This window comes from Manduca sexta, chromosome 19 (genome assembly GCF_014839805.1).
Source record: "Manduca sexta isolate Smith_Timp_Sample1 chromosome 19, JHU_Msex_v1.0, whole genome shotgun sequence".
In the NCBI taxonomy this organism is placed as follows: Eukaryota; Metazoa; Arthropoda; class Insecta; order Lepidoptera; family Sphingidae; genus Manduca; species Manduca sexta.
This window is the reverse complement of record NC_051133.1, coordinates 11336487-11344396: the sequence shown is the minus strand read 5'-3', so window position 1 is coordinate 11344396 and position 7910 is coordinate 11336487. Positions and strand designations below refer to the sequence as shown.

Here is a 7910-nt window from a genome sequence, read left to right as displayed (position 1 = left end):
AAGTTATGCTATTGAACGCCGTTACAAATATAAATAAAGAAAAGAAAAAGGTTCGGGCGCCAGGCGTCAATAAGCAAAAGAATTACCTGGATAAGCTAGGAAGATTCTGGAACTTTTAATCTTCAGGGGGGTGGTCTAAATGAAAGTCTCGAGCCAGTAAACTAAAGTTGATCTTTATATTTTCCGAGGAGTTCACAAATTTGGAATTAGTTATTTTAAAACATAAAAATACCTTTGGTCATTATTGCATCATCACTGGAATTAAGTTAGAAATACATACCAGAGTCATGAAATAACTAAAGTTAGCTAAGTATTATTAATGAAGACCACAGAACACTCTTCACCACTGGTCCCATAAAGCAGGTCCTCGCGGAGGGTCGTGGTGCAGAAAATTGCAGTAAATGTAGGTTTACCCATTTAAATTGGATACATTATGAAATTGTTCCATTAAAAAACTTCCAAAAGAACATTGTTCCATAAAAAAACAAATATTGATCCATAGTAAAAAAACGCGGAAAGCTAAAACAAACAAAATCTAATCAGAACCTTATCTAGGAGGCACAACACCACGTGAAAAAAGTATAATAACTCACCGTTTTTTAAGGCAAATTTAGATAAATAATAGGGAACATCAACAAGACGCCCATCGTAAGGTTAAAAGGGGAAAATCCTGTAACAGACCAAAATACGACATGTAATTCCAATGAAAAAAATACAACCACACGTGTATCAATTTTTAGTAGAAAAACAAACTCATCCAAGATAAATTATTACTGTTGAATGTTTACAGTACATTTTAACAAAATATTAGGGCATACTGCCCATAATTATGAAAGATTAAATTGGATTATTTAGTCCATGATGTTATCCTTTAAGAACCGTCAAAGAAAGTGACTTCCTGAGTCTATGACAGCCGTCCATCATCATCGTAGAGATGGGAAAAGCCATAGATCGACGTAGAGATGTCCCTCAGACAATCTACTAAAAGACATCAAAACGACCACTGACCCTATCGAATGTGACCAGTGCAGGAAATCCTACTTCCACAATTTTATTTAATTTTTAAGTGGCAATGTTGGCAATCACCTGTCAAACCAAGTAAAGCCTCCAGAGCCGCAATAAATAAACTAAAAAAAACTTGTCAAACCAACCATGTAACGTGATCAAAAAATTACGTTACATTTGCTAATCTTATTAATTTTGAATACGTATTCGCTGAAATCTACATTACCGCCACAAGGTGAGAATGTCGAAGCGAGCTACCCTCACTTATAAACAAAATTTTATTCGGTAACAAACTTCAATATACTAGTGTTATGGTACAGTCAGCAACAGAAGTCGCTGAACATAATTTGTTTCCAATATTTCCTAATCATTATCATTTACCATAAGTTACTGATTAATTTAAATACAAAACAACTTGTCATAACTGAACTACAAAAGTAGCTGAACGCTGTCAAACCATTCACTGCTAAACATTACTAGCGACAATTATTTATGATCTGTAATAAATACAAATGTGGCTGAAATTAGCAAATTCTTTGTTTTATAATATACAAGCTTTTTTTTCAACCGTCCAGAATTTCAATTAAATTGTTATTTTATAACATACTAGCTTTGGCTCGCTACTCCGCCTGCGTGAAAATGTTTTTCAAGAACTAAAGTCTTGCTTTATATTTACCCGGGATAGAAAGTAGCGTATAGCACTTAAGAGTAATGTAGCTTCCTATTAGTGAAATATTTTCAAAATCGGTTAAGCAGTTCCTGAGTTTAGCGCATTCAAACAAACAAACTCTTCAGGTTTATATAATAGTATATATTGAAGTTAATAACCAGAATTATAAACTTTTAAGTATGGACAAAATATCATAATACTTTAGTAAGTAATATTATAAAATTAATAGGAATAGGTTAGTTACATTTTAAACACCCTGGTTTATAGAGCACTGGCCGGTTTAAGGAACAAATGTGTAAATTCAAAATTATTCTGGCAGGAGATACTCTTCAACGTAAACGTAAGTTTCTTTTTCATATTTTTTTCAGCCAATCCTTTACTTTGGTATCCATATTGAAATGATAACCTTAATCTGTACTCTTCTTTGGTAGGTGATTTATGATCCGTTTCAATGTTCAGGTGTTTTGTAAATTAGTATCTGTTCATCGACTTTTGTTGCTGATCGTACAATCTCACTCAAGATGACGATAGGCAACTACTTTAAGGTGGTAGCTCAAGGTCCATTTTCATACATTTTGTTTCGGCTTTAATCTGGGTAACTAAACAAGTATTGGCAAGTAAAGAATTTAAATTCACGTCTAGTTAGTGATTAGTTCTCGCAGTTGAAGAAAAATGTAAAATAATTAATAATCATGGATATTTCGGCCTTTAAAATTTAATATGACGAAATTTTAAAGGCAGAAATATCCATGATTATTAATTATTTTTACATTTTTCTTCAACTGCGAGAACTAAAATTCTTTACTTATAAGTTAAAGCCGAAACAAAATGTATGAAAATGGACCTTGAGCTACCACCTTAAACTAAATGTTTTTTGTAACCGAATAGTAAACATTAGACAAAGTGTTGTAGCAAATTACGTTTTTTGGGGTTAGCTGCAGTTATGAAGGGGCGTCTGTTAGGAAAAGAAAGAGGAGAAGAAATAAATAGTAAATAAAGAAAGAGACATGAGTTGAAGTACCTACGTTTTGTTGTTAGTTGTAGTTGCCAAAAATTCCCTGCTAGAAAAAGAAGACGAAATAAATAAGGAACCGAAGAGAGGCGGGGAAGAAGGATGTTAACAAACCTTGAGATCACGAATTATAATGACTATTGAGAAGTGGAATATACCCTACACCTCGATCTGCTAATAATATTTCCCTTAACATGCAAATAGATTGCACTAAAATATTACATTTGAATTTTAAACTAAAACTGATGCAGACTAGAAATTAATAAATGGCGAATAGATAAGTTCAACATTATACATTCTTTTAAACGAATCGTCCACCCACTATCCTTCGTGTTTAGTATTCTCAGAAGTACTTCATAAAATGAAATCATTCCTTAATTGGCTAACATTTTACAGTGGATAAACAATGAATGCCAACTTTGCCGTACAAAGGCACAATAAGATTGCGAAGGCAACCCGGAGGCGTTTAAATGAAATAAAATTTCCCTTGGGTTATTTCACCGTAGGTTTTCCTGGCTACACGTTGCTTTATGTCTGATGCCGACTCTGAATTCTAACTTTTAATTTCTTTTACTACGCGGCAACATTATTATTTATTGTTACTTTGTTTTAGTAAGGTTTCTTAAAGTAATCGATGAGTGGCCTGTGAAACGGTAAGAAAATTATATTTGTAAATTGAAAAATGGGACAATATCTTACCCGTTTTTACTTGTTTAGGTCTCGATCTTGTTGGATTGGAGTTTTAGAACACTTATCACCCACAAGATGTCTTAGCGTCCTGTAGTAGGCAGGCAATAGATTCTGAAGTAAACTTTTTGATTGAAAGGTAAAATTATCAAAGAAATAATAATACCAGCCCTATGTTATATAGTCTTCCACTGCTGAGCATAGACCGCGTCTACTGCTGAGTGGGTTTACTCCTTCGTGTACCACGCTTGTTTAGTGCGAGTTGGTAGATTTCACACACCTTCAAATTTCTTTTATGAAGAATTCACAGGTACGTACGTAGTTGTCCTGTCTACCTTTAAAGCGAACGATAATCGATAATAGGCATGTAACTTCGAATAGCCTTGGGTTTGGAACCTGCGAACATATTTAATAAAAAAAAAAAAACTTAGTTTAAAATATATCGTGGTGCAATCGAACACTCAACTTCATTCTCAACCGACCCCACTCGACTTACACAAAGGTCGTAATGTTAATCTGTTTTGCTAATCTTATTAACTTTGAATACATATTCGACGGTCAAGTTATAATAGCCGTGAATACTTAAATGAGATTAGACTCGTATTAGTAAAAGAGTGTTGATCGTTGTAATGTTCTAGAAAGATCTTTCAACCAATTAGAGAAAAAGAATCAAGTGTGTGACCCGTCCAGAAACATAGGTTTAAGGTGCCGAGGAATTTAGTTACCACATAGTGTAATGTTTCTGAAGGGGTGGATAGTGTCTGCACAGCAACTTAGATAGACTAATAAAGATGTATATGAAAAAGTCAGTTTAGAGAATGGCAATTGCACATCAACACATATAATGACACAGTAGAACCAGATACGTCTATACATTAAAATAAAAGTAATAAAAAGAAAGAGGGTTAGTAAAGAAGAGTAATAAAGCAAAATTCAACGATTTTTAAAGTCCTTTTTGTCTGTCTGTTTGATAGCGCACATTTCGGAAATATAGTGGATATTCTCACTTTAAAATTGGATGTAAGAAAAGTTATACACGCGTAGAAAATCGCGAGGATAACTAGTTCAATAATAATCTTTTAAGTTTACACCAGTAGTATAAAAAGTAAAATAGGTACAACGGCTTATTGCGAACCGATTATTTCCAGACAACCTTGACAATGATTTAGATCTCTGAGGAGCCCGTAATATTTAAATCGGGGTCACAGATTACACAGCACTGCTACAGTGACTTAGAACTTTGGATAGACAAATTGTCAAATGAAAAAAATCGTTTATTTTCAACAGAAAGGTGCATTTTTTTATTTACTATATTATCTCCACAGGAATTATACTCAAATATATATTGTCATTATATTTTTAGGGAGGCCCATGTTCAGCAGTGGACGTCCTGCGGCTGATGATGATGATGATATATTGTCATATAAATCAATCAACTCACTATAGATAGGGCAAAATTAGCCAAGATCACGATAAAGGTCGAAGCCATTAACGAGTGAATCCGATTGAAAATATTATCGCCGTTGTTGCGTGACTAAGGACGGCCGAGCACTAAAAAATGTGTGACCTTCTGATAATTAAAATGTTTTGTGCTACGAACAAATGCGTTATGAAACAATTGTCGAATCAATGATGGATGCAATTATCGATTTTGGCGTTTAGGTATCTGATTTTATAAGATAGCAACATAAGACGAAAAGGCAAGGTAACACTTCTAGCCTTTTGGGTATAAAACAATTATGTGTTTATGTTTTGTAAAATGGCAACTACTTAAAAGTCATTCATGTCGTTTTTTTTGTAGTTTACTTTTAACTTTATAGCTTAGCGAGGATTTTTGAAATTTATTTTTCTATTAAATAAATATTTGAACTCGGGATATGTTTTTTCCAAACTGGTTTTTCAAAGTCTATTATCAAATTATATATTTGCAATGTAACTTATTTATAAGCTTTTAGATCCCCTATCACGGTTTACTGTCACTATTGTAAATCACTACACAGTTTGTTGCTTCCACTAAGTTGCCGAAGTCAGCAACATTAACTTTCATGGTAGTGTAGTGTTCCCAACACCCTTAACAACATAATAATCATTGTTGTCAGACAAAATGTACAGATACACCATATTAAAAACTCATTGTAAATATAAAATAAACGTCCAAAATAAGCTGCCATTGTACTTTTAATAAAGGACCAGTGACCCGACGGTTATGTGCCATTTCTTTCATGAGAATTATAATTAAAACACGTTTTGTGAGTTCCCATTGTGACAGATAAAATCTTTAATTAAACATAGAAACGTTGGCTTAACATTGTGGTTAGCGTTTTATTGTTTTGCTCTATTTCACGCGTTATGAACGAGTTTCGAGGTTTTTTATGTTGAGAATACTGGCAGGTTTTATTAATAAATACATAAGGTATTTATAAGTATTTTTTTAAATTAGGTCGATTTTTGTGATACTTTGATAAGGTCAGGGGCCCGTTTTGTCAACAGGGGCATATCCCTCGACCCTCTTTTTGCAATTACGGGTGTTCAAATCGAAGGCCAGATTTCATCTCCGTGTAAGTAAACAGGATATTTTTGACTGTCTTACCTATATGGCTATCGAAGCTGTCCTTCGTGACAATGTGAATTAAATATAACTATAGTGACTCATGCCAATGAGTAAGGGACAGATATTATAATTACTTACTTTCTGGAGATTTAGAAGTACTAACACCTTTTCATACCACGGGATAGAAAACTCAACTAAGTTTTTTTCTTATTATAAAGTTAGGTTTAGACTACGACATATACACTGTACACTCAGTGTATACACCGTGACGAGGTTTCAGTAATGGTTTCTTTAAACTCTGTTTTCTCTCTTTCTTTCTTCTGTGATTATAAGGGACAACCGTATCCTAATATAGATACGGCGTATAGTGTTGCAGTCTAAACTAGGTTTTATACAGAGTAAATTTGTAAGAAAATGACTTTTCTTTTCTCTCTCTCTTTTTCTCTCTCCTTTTCATCTTTAAATTTTACTTGTAAATAGTTAAGGTAATGTTTTCCGAGAAAGCATTAGCAAGATCGATTGTCCTTCCATTCGCGTCATCGGTACTTGGAACTGTTTGTCATATTATCGATTCGTACTTTATAAAATTCACGGAAATTAGATTGAAACAACAGCATTTCAAATACTTATTATAAATCCTATTTTTAAGCATGTCTTATTTTCCATTGTAGATTGTTCGTTTTGGTAATAATAATATGGTAGTATTTCGCGGTAAACGGCTACAACACTTAAGGATACAAACCGTATCTAAATATTAAAGCGGACCCTTTCTGGATCAATTTGTACAATCGAAGCGAATAGAAGATACCCTACTTGATATTCTGCGATGTTTCGTAAATTTTATTTCGTAACAACACAATAATATTCTTCATTTGAAAAATATTACAAATGACGTGAGTACGAAAACAAAATCGAATTTTATATCAGATATATTTCATGATACAGTAAATATGAGGGACCTGCAAAATAGAAGTTCCAAAAATAACTAAACCGTTCAGAACAACCGTTCAACACACGCACTCCCATTCAGTAGGTATATAAATTTCGTTGTATATTGTAAGGCTTGTCAAAATGACCTTGGCGAAGACGGCAAAGTTATGAAACAAATGAAAGCAACTAAAAACAGTTATTTCTGTCTATACCGGTGAGCATATTACAAGCATTTGAAAGAAGACTAAGGTAACGGAACCTGTGACGGCCCACCTTAGTTTAAAATATCAATAAAAACGCTTCATAAAATTATAAAGTAAAGCATTGATTCAATTACAACATATCACTATATATTATGAACTAAAAATTGTAGTTTGTTTTTGCACTAAAACACAAAAAAACACGAATGGTGGCCTTGTTAGGAACCAGGCTATCTTCGCTCACACTAATACTAACCACATACCTAATTATTCGAATGAAACAGTCCAAATCCGTCCAACAATAAAACCTGAAACCCTTCCCGCCCACAATGCAATCAATCGATGACGCACGGCTGGCCAGTAACATTGTTTTCATTTGGTAAAGTGGTGCCGTTATTGTTTCGAAATACTACTTATCCTGGAATGTAGCGCACCTCGGATACGAGGTGACCTTGTAAGGACGCCCGTTCCAGAGTTAGAGTACTGGAAGAGAGAGCGCGGTTTAAGTAACACTTATATAACTAAAATGCCGTGATAATAAGTATAATCTTTACTACTAGACATAATAAGACTTAACATCACGGGTCTCAGGGTAGCGGAATACCAAACAATACTTTGTGATACAAGGTGTTGGATGGTGTTTCTATTATTTATGGGTGGTCGTACCGCTTATCATCAGGCGAACGGCAAGCTCGTCTCGTCATTCAAAGCAATAAAAAAATACTTATTTATGTGAATTAGGTAGTTGACTACTTTATTTAAAAACATTTATCAAAAGCGAGTGTCATCTAAAATCTAAAGGATTTTTTTCTAAATACACGCAATAATAAATAAGTTATAAAGCTTTGAAATTTA

The 7910-nt window shown here is 33.7% G+C and overlaps 1 long non-coding RNA gene across 1 annotated transcript; it reads right to left on the bottom strand.

Annotated features, from left to right (window-relative positions):
- Positions 1-219: 219 nt before the first annotated feature.
- LOC119189803 lies at positions 220-1139 on the bottom strand. Its single transcript, XR_005112624.1, has 2 exons — positions 594-1139; positions 220-519 (listed from the first exon to the last, which is right to left on the bottom strand). It is a non-coding gene; the product is annotated as an uncharacterized LOC119189803 (long non-coding RNA).
- Between the last annotated feature and the right edge of the window lie 6771 nt (positions 1140-7910).